The sequence below is a fragment of the Palaemon carinicauda genome, chromosome 13 (genome assembly GCF_036898095.1).
Source record: "Palaemon carinicauda isolate YSFRI2023 chromosome 13, ASM3689809v2, whole genome shotgun sequence".
Lineage (NCBI taxonomy): Eukaryota > Metazoa > Arthropoda > Malacostraca > Decapoda > Palaemonidae > Palaemon > Palaemon carinicauda.
In genome coordinates this window covers 49,611,783-49,626,782 of record NC_090737.1, presented here as the reverse complement: position 1 = coordinate 49,626,782, position 15,000 = coordinate 49,611,783, and positions in this window count along the sequence as shown.

Here is a 15,000-nt window from a genome sequence, read left to right as displayed (position 1 = left end):
AAGAAGAAAGAGCCAAACGTCAATGTATTTCAGAAACGAACAAACAGTTCTTTGAATAACTCTGATCCTGGACCGTCTACCCAGAACTCACAAGGTCAGACTAATTTTCAGAATGTGCAAAGCAAAGCAAATACCACTTAATTAACTCCAGTAGGGAAGAGAGTGATGTTGGGTCATTTAAATCAACATCAGTAGTGTTAGATAATCCATTTAATGTTTTATCAGATCATTGTGAGGCAATAGATTTTCGTACGAAACACTCGACCGAATCAAAAAAATTAGTGCATGCTCCCGTAGATTTGCAGCAAATTCACACAATAATAAGTCAAAATGAGTTACGACCAACATTATATGCTGTAAATTTAGAACACCGATCCTTTACATTATTTTTTGACTCTGGTAGTCCACGTAATATCATGGATTTGATGACACATCATTTGTTGTTTTCGAACTTCTCTATTGAGAAGTCCGGAGTAAGGCTCTCGGGTATAGGAAATAACGAATTAAAAGTGATAGGCGTAACTCATGTTCAGTACAAGGTCGGTAAGCGCATGTTTCCCGATACCTTTGTTGTTGTACAAAAGATTGATATGTATCCAGCTGTAATTATAGGATATCCGTTTATGGGTAATCAAAACATTATATTAGCCCCTGCCAAGCACGGCGTGTATAACAAAGGAAAATTCTATAAGTCTTCTAATACCTTAAAATCAGTTTTGGATAAAAAGGAGACGACAAATAAAACAGTGACGTACGTTGAAAAACCAATATCTTGTCTCACTAATAAAGAAATAATATACGCGACCCAACAGAATTCTCGTTCACCCCGTAATATCATCTTACACGCAATCTATCGAGCCGAACGTACCTTCGAATTTAATAGTGCAAATAAAGAAAACGATACTGGGATCTGAAATATTAATCCTTTCCGACACTTTGAAAAATAACGGATTGGCTGTCACACAAGCTATTCATACAGTAGGCTCGCATCAACTATGTAATATTGAAGTCTGTAATTATTTGAATATCACTTTAGTAATTCACAAAAATCAACATATCTTGGATGTAGAAGTTTATAAACATCGTATTCTTACCGTTGCTGAAATGAATCACGCTCAATCAGTTGCGGATGAATCCCTTTTGCAATCTATTAAAAATAAGATTAGTAAAGACATTCAAGAAGAAGAAATTCAGCAGAAATTATTTGGACTTTTAACTAAATATCATCAGGTTTTTTCCACTAAGGATGGATCCTTAGGAAAGACAGATGTCATAGAACATCAAATAAGGTTAAAGGATAAGCAGAAAATTATCTATGTACCCTAGTACAGACTCCCTATGAAACTCCAGAATGAGATAAGTGATGAAGTAGGTAAAATGCTAGAAGAAGGAGTCATTAGGAAATCGAACAGCCCTTATAATTTTCCATTAATAGTTGTACCGAAAAAATATCGAACATGGCGTATCTGCGTAGATTTCTGTCGCTTGAATGAGGAAACGATCCCTGATCGATTCCCAGTGCCATGTACTGACGATATTTTATCTTTGTTAGGTCAAAATAAATATTTTACCAGTTTGGACTTACTTAAAGGCTTTCACCAGATATCATTAGAAGAAAATAGTATCCCATACACAACCTTCAGCACAGCCAGGGGACATTATGGATTTTTACGTATGCCCTTTGGTTTACGTTGTGCTCCCATAACATTTACAAGAATGATTAACATTGTGTTTGGAGACTTAGTAGGGGATATATTGCATGCCTATATGGAGGACCTTCTAATCTTTACCAGTACCTTAGAAAAACATCTACGTAAATTAGAACTAGTACTACAGAGACTAAGACAACATAACTTAAGGGTAAAGATTAGTAAGTGTGAATTTTTCAAAACAGAATTAGTCCATGATAAGGTGTCGGCTATCCGTAACTTTCCCATACCTACTAATGTCAAGGGAATACATCAATTTCTGGGATGTAGTGGATATTACAGGCGTTTTATAGGCAATTATTCAATAATAGCCGCTCCCCTAACTGATCTTACGAAGAAGGGCGTAGATTTCATATGGTCTGAGCAGCATTTAACAGGTGTTTAATACCTTGAAAGATGAACTGTGTAGTTCTCCTATCTTAAAATTTCCTGACTTCGGTAAGGAATTCTTCATTGCAACAGATGCCTCAGACTTAGGAGTAGGTGGGGTATTGCTTCAGCAATATGAAAAACAATTTTTCCCGATAGCTTTTTATTCACGTAAACTGAGAACTTCCCAAAGTAAGTATGCAGTAATAGACAAGGAAGGGCTAGCTATTGTTAATTCACTAGTGCATTTTAAGTTCATAATATACGGTTATCCCGTTAGGGTTCTAACTGATCATAAATCACTAACCGATTTCTTTAAAGGCTTCAGTCACAGCCCCAAACGAACTCGGTAGCATTTGATCATTCAAGAGTATTTACCAGGGAAAGCAAATATCATTGCTGATGCATTATCACGCAACCCCGTGTCATCTTGTACGGAGCCTTTAGCTGAATTAATAGATATATCAACATCCATGCCTATTGTTAAAACTATATATGAAAAAGAAGATCTGGGCTCGAGTGCTGAATTTTTACAGACTGAGCAAAGAAAAGATCAGAAATTAGAAAAAATTATAAGTGCTTTGGAAAGAAATCGTAAGGAAAAGGAATATATAAAGTATACGCAGCAGAATTATATAATCAAAGACAATATTCTGTGTAGATCCGTGACAAGGAAAACCCGCAATACACCACATGTGACTAACGACCAGGTAGTGGTACCAATCTCACTTATATCCACTTTTCTAAATTGGTTGCATGCAAACCCATTGCATGGACACCCGGTGTTCTCCATAATGTCACAGAAAGCCAAATCATTGTTTTATTGGCATACGATGCTTACAGATATAAAAAAAAAAACCACATAGCTAATTGTCGCACTTGTCAGGAAAACAAAGGGCACACGAAAATACCTGTCAGCCTAGGGGCTTATCCCGTGCCCAATCAACCATTTGAAAGGATACATTTAGATTTATTAACAGGATTTTACGAGTCAGACAGAGGAAATAAGCACCTCTTAGTAATTGTAGATGCTTTGACTCGATTTATGGAACTAATAGCGCTTAAAACTAAAATTGCGATTAAATGCGCTAGGAAGTTTTACGAGGGTTACATTTGTAAACATGGAATTCCACACATGATAATCTTAGACTTGGGTGGAGAATTTAATAATCACTTTCTTACCTCATTGTGTGAATTCCTTAGCATAAAGAAAATCAATACCATGATCTATCACCCAGAGTCGAATGGGCTAGTGGAAAGAGCGAATAGGAAGCTTTTAAACATATTAAGATTAACACTAGGGGGATCAGACCCCAACTGGGATATTGCAATACCTGAGGTACTAAGTACTCTGAATCACTCATATCATATATCAATTAAAATGTCGCCACATGAGGCATTGTATGGTACCCCAGTTAGAACGCCTTTCCATGTATTAACGTCTACAACTAATTTATCAAATTGTTTAAAAGAATGTATAAATGAAAGCAAAAGTCGTTTTGATATCCTTCGAAAGAATTTAAAAGAATCACAAATCAAAATGAAAAGGAATCATGATAAAATAGCAAAGCCTACTAAAACATATACCATGGGTGATAATGTTTACATACAGGTAAATGTACGTAAAGGACTCAATTATATACTAACACCTAAGTTTGAAAGCCAATTTATCATTTTGGAAACATTAACGGCCAATAGATTTAGAGCTCAAAACGTATCCTAGCCCACTGATGAAAGAATTGTATCATTGGCTCACATAAGAAATTAAAATAAGAGAGAAGGAAGTGAGGGAATTTTTCTTTATTCTTTATCTATGAAATTTATATGTTAACTTTTTTTGCTTAATACAGGAGTAATTACATATATTTTTCTCATTATAGGTTTCCAAGATGAAGTTTTTATTGTTAGGAGTGATATTGTTCACTCAGACATTTTTCTCGTGTGGAAAGAGCTCTAAAACTAAAAGTATAGATTTTAAATATGGCACTATAGTAGAGACACAAGAAGACGTTTTTATTACATCAAGTAACGTAGTTGTTGAAGTACGCATGCAAGCAATTTTTCTCTCATAGAATGACGTCACTAGCTTAAAGAGCGCCATTTTAAGGTTTGCTGTTTCAGTAAATAAAATGCATAGAAGACACTTTCCTTTTAATACAGAGAGTTCGCTTGCATTGACACTAAAAGTTGCAGAGATGCTATCCGACGACTTGCAAAATAAGACTTACGAGGCAGAATCTTTGGCTCGTGACCTTTTGATGTGGACAGTAAGACACGATAACCTTGAAAAACGTAACCTGTTTATTTTTGCTGCACTAAACATCTTTGGTTCTATTGCAAGTTTAGGCTTAGGGATTTCCAATCGTCTTAAGATTGGTAATCAAAATAAGAAAATTGAGTTTTTGACTCATGAAAATTAATTGATTTTATCAGAAGTAAGAAATCAGTTATCTTCAATCAATCCAATTATGAGTTTGGTGAACGAACATTCTAGTAATATCAGTCAGATTATGGAAGTACAAGATTTGTTGGCAACGTTAACGTATTATGATTCAAAAATAGATCATATCAATGATAGAATTGCACATTTCATTGAGAAATCAAAACACTATGTGGAAGCTATCACCTTAGCGACTAAAGGTGTACTGTCACCGCATTTGTTGCCGATAAGAGACTCAACGTTAATTGTGGAGAACTGACGGGAGAAATTAAGTTATATTCCTTTGTTAGACGCACGTAGGTTAGAATTTTATTGCAGCCTAATTACAGTGTGTTGAAAATCACAGGATTATGATTATAATTCCTTTTGATTCTTCCGATGCCTGGCAATCTTACAGGATATCACCATTTCCGACTTTCATGACGAATCACTTAAATCCAGTAATATCCAGTTTGACAGGACACGTATTGATTTCCCCAGACAAGGAAACATATATGGTCATTAAAGACTCAAATTAATTAACTCACTGTTCAGACGCAATGATTAAAAGATATGTACAGCTGACCCCTTTGAATTCCATAAAAACTCAATAGATTTATGCGAGTTAGGTATAGTGCTAAACGGTGCTCTCTCCCATACACATGAAAGTTGTTTGAAAAAACTTTATCCCTTTGACGATAATAAGTTCAATTGCAGACTGAACAACGGCTTGTGGATACGATACGACAAGGCCGCCTTCAATGTATCATGCCCAGACGTATCCACGTCCTATTCCCAAATCTTTGTTGCAGCAGATGGTTGTATCGGTACGTCCCCGAATTACATGGTCTGAGGAATCAAGACTATCATCAGAGAACGGGCCTACTTCGCGAACTATACGTGGTCGACTACAATTCCATCTTTACCTCTCCCATACAATGCACGAGTGGCTAAGCGGTTGATGAAATTAACCGAGATGAACCACCCGACACCGACTTATGCAGACCTTCGTTTCTACGTGTTACTAGCAGCAATCAGCGTTACGGTGATGATATTTATCGTCGTTAACATCTTTGTTTGGCATAGGTTAAGAACAAACAAGTTGGAGATAAAAAAAAAAAACGTTTTGCCATGTCTAGACAAAACTCCTATTTTATTTCAATTTAAAGCTGTTTGAAACTGACCCCTTCATTCGCTCAAATGAGTACAATTGTCTCGGAAAAGTGTTGTGCACGAAAAGCAGTTAGTACGTTAGTAATATGTAGTTGAAGAGACTCTTGAATATTTGCATTAAAAAAAAACATTTTAAAAACATTTTAAAAACATTTAAAATATAAATAATTTTTTGGACATTTGATATAATATATAAGCCCTAAATGTTAAAATAAGGAATCTATGGGCATCTAATAAAATATATAAGCCCTACATATGAAAATAATGTATATATATATATATATATATATATATATATATATATATATATATATATATATATATATATATATATATATATATATATATATATATATATATATATATATAAATATATATATATATATATATATATATATATATATATATATATATATATATATATATGTGTGTGTGTGTGTGTGTGTGTGTGTTACGAAACCGTGGTGCGTGTATGTACCAGGAATTCGTGTTTTTGCATTAAAATTATATCTTTACCAAGGTAACAAATATTCTTCATTGGTTACCGTATTATAATAATCTATATTTTTGACAAAGGTAACAACTATTCTATAACAAGTTACCGAATCATATGTATGTCAGTATTTTTTTTATTGGTACCATATAATCGTTTGCTAGCAATATACCATATATATGATCTGTATTTACCATTCATTTTTTCTTTTTGGTTTGACAATATCTGTTGGGTATGTAATTTTCTTTTAAATGTATCCATTTGAACAGTCATCGTTAATCATTTGCTTATGGCTAAAGTTTAAAACTATATATATATATATATATATATATATATATATATATATATATATATATATATATATATATATATATATATATATGTATATATCCAGTCATACTCCTAGTAAACATACTTTGAACGTGTCATTAAAGTTCAATTAATTGAAAGTAGCTGACCGAGCTAATGTAATATATGTAAAATTACATATTTAAATCCATGACCTAAGGGGTCAATATGAAAGTTAGGAGCGAGTGTGTGAAATGCCATAGTCTGTCATAAGCAGGATGCGAAACTCAAGACACTGCTATTCAATTACAATGTAACATTTTTCATGAAGAGTAAGCACAACCAAGCCGTGAGAAAGAGTTGTCTCTCAAACGGATGTAAGTACCTTCCGGTATTAATGTTGTGTTTACAAGAAATCATCAAGTGCTGAGATAACTAATTAGACTTTAACAACAATATGGATATTTCAGTCACTTTCTGGTCTAGATGTCATTCGGAACGGTCATCCGACCAAACCATCTATACCCCTGTGATGGAGATGTTAATAACTGTTTTTAAAGAAATAAACTGTTTTAATGTTAACTTAGCCTTATTCAGAAGAAGAAGGAACCTACCAAGTGTAACATTACACCACATTGAAGAGACATTTGACTGGAAACCTAATATGTGTTTGTTTATAGCAGTACCACGCTAACATAAATATATGGATAAGGTTGTGTAATACTGATTTTTTTATGATCTTTTTTTTACTTTGGGAATTCTGTATTCTAGTTGCAGAAGTCATAAGAAGAAATGAGTGAAATGATTCATATTGTGCTGTATAAATTTTTACATGCAATATATTTTTTTTTTTTACTGTAGATAATGTGTTATTTTTTGGGGGAGATTTCCATAAATATATTTTGTGTTGGATTTCTGTCTAGTACATGCCAAGCCTATTCTGGGTTGGAGTGTCCTCCATATATCATAGACTAGAGAGGCTGAGTACGCACCTCCTCCAGGAGTGAGGAGCTTGGGGTGGGGGGAGTAATGCCCTAATTCTTGTATGAAAATATGTGTTACACGTCCAGGTAAATGAACCCTATAATCATGAGAATTCCTCAAAACCTAACAATTCAGTATGTTGTTGTAACAAGATTGCATCTTGCTTGCGAGGATAGTCAGTAGCTTTTGTGTGTTCATTTAGACAAGGCGCTCACCAGAGAGAGTCGGCTGTACACAGGGTATTCACGATCCTTTCATAATAACGTTAAAAAAACCCATGTTCCGATGTCTCATATATATATATATATATATATATATATATATATATGCAAATAATAGTACCAGAGTTATGTTATACATCTTTATTGATTAGCTTTGGGAACATATATTTCCCTCTTCAAAACCTAAATAATACATAAACTGTATAAATGTAGGTTGAAACATACTTTGATAAATATTTAAAATTCTAAAACTCTATGAAACTATATATTTGGTTTAAATATTTATCAAATTATGTTCTAACTTACATTGATACAGTATATCTATTTTAGGCTATAATGATTTAAATAGATTTTCTGAAAGCTGAAAGCTGAGCAATATAAATGTATATCATAAATCTGGCACTATTATTTGTATTGAAACTCCGTAATCCATGGAATAAACCGATAGCCGATGTTATATATATATATATAAATATATATATATATATATATATATATATATATATATATATAAATATATATATATATATATATATATATATATATATATATATATATATATATGTATATATATATATATATATATATATATATATATATATATACATATATATATATATATATATATATATTATATATACTTACAAAGCTAGTCTAGTGTAAAGTAAATATTCTATTCATGGATTACATATGTGTATCTTAGAGGTGAATAGCCAGCTCATAAAGTGAGTTTCTCTCATGTAGATTTAGGTAATTGTATGTAAATTGCGTAAGACTTTCGTCGTTCATTTCATTGTATGCTTTCATTCAAGTAAGCATATGTAAATTATTTTCATGAATTAACTTTTTATTCCACATATTTTGTTACGAAGTCCAATGTAAGCTTGATTAAGTGTGCTATACAAACCATTCTATAGCTTTTGTGATTTTTTTTTATATTTTCATCAGGTATTGCGTCATGTTTGTGAGAAATTATGCCATTCTTATTTTTGCCACGTATTTTGGAAGGTTTTCAAAAACCTCAGCGTTAGTGTTTTTCTTTCATATTTGAGGAGAAAAGTGGGCGGAGCTAGCTGGGAGAGAGTTGTCTTGCTAGTGCCTTGGCAGGCGTCTGATAGAGATCGTTGGCAATCTTATGCCCTTAGGTGCAGTCCAAAGGTTTTAGAACCCTAGCCTAGAAGAATCTAGAATAGTTAAGTCAATTTATATGGGCCCCAGGGATGCATTTGAGTAGAAGATATCCAGCCTTTCCTTTTGTAAGAGCCAACCAACACCCTCTCTCTCAAGTACCTCGATTGTGTGTCTTCTTCAAAGCGATTAATTTTTTGCCCAACCTATGGCGTGTGTAAGGTGTTAAAACGTTACTGAAACTTTGAAAGGGATTTTGAATTTATTTTGTTGTGGTAGTATTGTGTAAATTTTGTAACTGGCATTATGAAACGTATGTGAAAACGTGAAGTATATTTGTACTGCTAACTGGTTGAAACTTCGTGTGAGCTAAAAACTCATAGGTTTTCTGTTACTTTATGAAATTTCTAAAAGAGTTTAGTCAGTAGAGTATTAAATGTTAACTATTTATAAAATTAAATATTTTTGTAAAATTTTATTTCCAGAAAACAAGTGATTGTATAATTTTAATAAGTACTATTTTCTTATCTTATTATAAGGTTTTTTTCAGATTTAATATTTCGAGTCAAGTGATTGTATAATTTTCATTAGTATTATTCTCTTTTCTTAATCTAAATTTTTGTTCAGATTTATTATTTCAAGTGATTTATTTTTATGTAAATTCTTTCAATGTGTTCTTATATTTTATGGAATATATATATATATATATATATATATATATATATATATATATATATATATATATGTGTGTGTGTGTGTGTATGTATATGTATATATATCACACATATATAAATATATATATATATATATATATATATATATATATATATGTATATATATATATATACAGTATATACATATATATATATATATATATATATATATATATATATATATATATATATATATAGATTTATATATGTATATATATATATATATATAAATATATATATATATATATATATATATATATATATATATATATATATATATATATATATATATGTGTGTGTGTATACACATCTTTTCTGTAAAGTGTATATTATTTCGATCACTACTGTTTTTGTTATAGAACTCTCGTATCCCTTTTTAAAAATCGAATTAAGAGGCTGTTTGGAAGAGTTCTTAATAATAATTACCCAGTTCATATTTTAGTGCACTTAAGGGACCTTTGGATATTCAATGTTTTTACTGATTGCCGTCCGGGAGTTAAATAATTTCCTAAGACTGGTATTAATCTTCTCCTCAAGTATAATAGATTTATGTAAAAACAAACAGTTGAGTTTGGAACTCGAGAAGTTGGGTAACTTGCCAGCTGTAATATGCAATAAATTATATTTTTTATTCCTAGACCCGGGAGCATAATATACTTTTGATGTTCATACCCGGTAAACGAACTGGGTATCTTTATATATATATATATATATATATATATATATATATATATATATATATATATATATATATATATATATATATATATAGAGTATATATATAATCACCCACATATACACTTGCCTAAAATGAAGTGAAAGAGTTTAATAAATTGAAAGTCTTTCTTTTATATACCACGGTAAACATATTCTTTTCTCCTTCATAATTCATCATCTTTACGAGAAACTATTTAGTTGGCTCAATAGAAGGAAAACAATGACAGCCTCTGAAAGAATAACAGAATAAGTCACGGAGCAAGTTTCGTTTTAGTGTGTGTTTGTAATTATCAACCTTTGGTTTAATCGTGGCCCGGAAGTGACCTCAATTACGGTTCTGGATAATTGCGAGAAAAATAGGGAACAACAAACAGATTTTGTTACAGCCGAAATACTCTCTCTCTCTCTCTCTCTCTCTCTCTCTCTCTCTCTCTCTCTCTCTCTCTCTCTCTCTCTCTCTCTCTCTCTCTTTTGTAACTGGTTTCCTTCTTTAAGATACCTCTAAAAATGTGACTATTATGTCATGTACGTTAAATGTATTCTTTTCTTTTGAATAATTATTCAAAATTTCAACCGTTGGTATCATAAGGCAATTGTAGGAACCCTGTTTCCAAAGATATGTTCATATAAATGGTTATTCGTTTGTAATAACAGCGAGAAAATGATTTTCCTAAAGTAGTGTTAAACCGTCTAATTCCTGTCAAAGTATAAAGAGATTTTACTCGATGATTCGGTGAATAAAGTTTGTTATCTTCTGAACATATCGAAAAACAGGTTATTTTTTCCTATTAACTCGTGTCAATAAATTCAATAATTAAAGATAGTGCACCTTTCTTCATGTAAGCTGAGTTGTAGAGTTTAATTAACTTTTATCATCAGTATTAACCATAACAAATTCTAAAGTGAAATGAATATCATCATAAGTTTTCAAGCAACACTGCTATACGAGTAACAAAATATACTATTTCACAAAAATTTTAATATTTTCTCTTAGTGACTTCATTTGTAAAACAATTCCGTCCTCTTTTATTACATCATTTTCTCTGTTCTAAAGTAAACATTAGCAGTCCTCGCTGGTTTGACATTATTAATGTGCCATCATCGGGTCTGTTAAAGTCAGTAAAGTAATAATCAGATGTATTAGGCATTGGTAATGGCCCCCTTTGTGGATTTATAGTTTTTCCGCGATAAAATATATTTCTGTAATTAAGCCATTGCAAGAGACTATAAAAGTTGAAAATCTTTCTTTGCCCAAATATTATTAATCATTAAACCAGAAAAAAAACCGCTTTTTACAATAAACTTAAATCTTATTTTATTTTCATTGTTCTTATAACATCAATATCTTTGTATGCATCATTAATTTCATGACTGTGTTATCTACTCTTGGTTTATTCTATACATAGTTTGAAATACCGATCGAAGCATTATCGCAAATATTTTGTTGTGTCGACACTTTGGAGTATATAGTTATGTGAATGATTATTAGATGATATATCCTATGACTCACTGCAACTATTAATGGAAAAATAAACAAACACATTTCTTTTGTGTATAGTTTAACCTTCTATCCACGTGAAATTTGAAACATACACTGTTACTTACGCTTGATTTCACGTAACTCTCTATTGAAAAATATCACTTATTTAATTTACAGTGAACGAAAGGGAATGAGATATATCAGCCAGGATCCAGGGAAGAACAGGACTGCTAACGCGCAGGTCGGAACTTGCACGGGTAGGATAGTGCGCTCACGTGAGCCCCTAACCACAGCCCAGCTCATAGGTAGCAAGCAACCCAGGTTAAAGATCTAAAGCCCTTTTACCCCCAAAGGACGTACTGGTACGTTTCAAAAAACCCATCCCTTTACCCCCATGGACGTACCTTTACGTCCTTGCAAAAAACTGCTATTTTTATTTTTTTTTTTGGCATATTTTTGATAATTTTTTCAAAAACTTCAGGCCTTTTCCAAGAGAATGAGACTAACCTGACCTCTCTATGATGAAATTTAAGGCTGTTAGAGCAATTTAAATAAATTATATTGCAAAATGTGCTTGAAAAAAAAATAACCCCTGCGGGTAAAGGGTTGGAAAGTTCCGAATAGCCTGGGGGTAAAAGGGCTTTAAAGGCAACCCAATATATGTCCTTTGCTTTCTTTGTATCATATATCCGGTCCCTAGTGACTTCTTTTATATATATATATATATATATATATATATATATATATATATATATATATATAAATATATAAATATATAAATATATATCTATATATATATATTATATATATAAATATATATTCATATATATATAAATATATAAATATATATATATATATATATATATATATATATATATATATATATATATATATATGTATATATATATATATATATATATATATATATATATATATATATATAAATATACGTATATATAGATATATATATATATATATATATATATATATATATATATATATATATATATATATATATATATATATATATATATATATATGTATAAAATATAATATGCTTTGGAATCTAGCATATAAATACTAGTTCTGTTTTACTGTCTCAATCGCAAACATTTCTTGTGGTAAACGATACTTTGATAAAGAATTTCCCTGTTTAAACCCTTTGCTTAAATACTGAACAATTGCCCAGTTTGGATGCTTTAATGTAAAAGGAGAAGCCAAGTCTATAGGTTTAGACATGAGTTTCTCTCATTTTCCGAGAAATGGGAGTTTAAGAGATGTCTTAATGAACTTAACATAGATCATGTTGTGATTTGCTCTGTGCATTTTAGCAAGGATGGTATTGCCGACCACAATTTGTGTTTCAAGTTGCAAAACAAGTCTTGTTTCTGGCTCTGCCATTCGTGAAATGTACAGTCAGGGAAAGACAGAATAGAGAATGCTAAATTTGTTCATCTTGTCGATATATGGTTTGTTATTATTTTCGTTCAATGTTTGGTGAAAAAAGTCTCATGAAATGCTTTTAGGAAAAATTATGAGGAGCAGAAAATAATTCTAACGAAACATAGTTGATACCATGAAAACCATGCGAGTTGTAAATTCAAGATTTAAATGCCTGTATGAATTTCAAAAGAAAAGAGTAATTCTGTCATGTAAGTCTCTTATAGACTTTATGAAATGCCTAATAAATTCTAGTGTCATTTTCATACTTACAAGGTGATTAAATCAAATCTCTTGGAACACTTTTCTGGTTGCGTACGCCAAATGAATGGCCCACATGACAATCAAAACTCAGTAAGTTTCAAGTTTTGTTCAAGAAAGTATTGTGTAAAGAAATTACACGGTTAAGTGAAAAAGCTCCAACAAAGTTTAAAGAAGAATATTATATTTTAAACGGGCAGTTGTCATTTGTTAATGCAAAACAGATCACTGAGCAAGAACTGTCAGTAGATATGTGCTTGACCAGCATTTTGCTTGCCTAGCATTTTGTAGAAAAATATCATCAATTAACTTGAAATTGAAAATGAAGATATATTGGATGATATGGGAGAAAACAGCATCTGACTGAGAAAAAGGTAGTCAAACTTGAATAGTCTATTTCTGAGTCTCTTCGTTACGTTGCTGGATACCTTATATTGTCAGGGAATATTTATAGAAATGTCTCATTTACGAGCTAATGCATCAAAATGGAATGAATCTAAAGGTTTTTGCCCGAGACCCATCAACAAAGACGGACTATATGCATTTTTTCTGATGCTTTTATGTCTCAGATGGCTATTGTGAGAGAGATATTTATTGCAGCTCATATGTAAAGATTGCATCAAGTAGCTAGTTTAGGAATTAGAATTTTCTGAGTTTGATGTTCCCTAAGATAAAAGTAGTTTCTTTGCTAAAATTTCTTTGTATTTCAGAATATAATATATAAATAAAATGTCGGTAATTGATAAAAAGTAAAAAAACTGTGTTGAAGCATGAAAAAAAATAAAAAAAATTTATACTGAAATGATATCGAGAAGTTATTTGTCCTGGTTTTCTTAAATGAATCCAAACAACAATAAATAAGATGAAATTTATTTTGTTTTTATCTACTGTATATTACTATATACCTTCATGCTCTCGGACCTTCGATGACACAGGGTCTTTGTGGGTGAACTTATGCATTAAGGTGAAAGTTGGAAAAGTTTTAAAAGAATATTAGTCTTAAGAAAGCAAATCGATTAAAGTAAAGAAAAAAAAATGCCTGATACCGGCCAAAGGAATCACTAGTGAAGAAGGGCTCAAGTGACTACCTACATGGGAAAGGTCTTATTTTGGTCACCACGTTAGCAGACCCCTTCATCTATGGATCCTGATATCAGCATTTGTTACATTACTAATTCTATAATCTGATTGCATAGATTAGGCAAGGTAAGAGGGTTTAAAGTTTGGGAAAAGAGACGTACAGGGAAGTAAAATATTAGTAAGAGGTAAGAGGTAAGTAAGGCTCAGGAAGTCATGGAACAGAATAGAGAAAATGTTCAGGAACCGAAAGATGCCATAGAAGGGTTAAGGCGTCGATGCCCCTCGATAAGCTTCCTATTTTGGTGAATGCAATGGTAAATGATATATTTCCCTACTCAATAGTTCGTGAAATATTATGACGTCAAAAGATGAATGTTGTAGTTTGCTTGAGAGTACACTCAGGAACACTATTCTATCTCTTTCTTTATTTCCTTTCTTTACTAAGATATTTTCTCTGTTGGATCTCTTGAACTTATAGCATCCTGCTCTTCCACCTTGGCTAGTAATAATAACAAATAATAATTG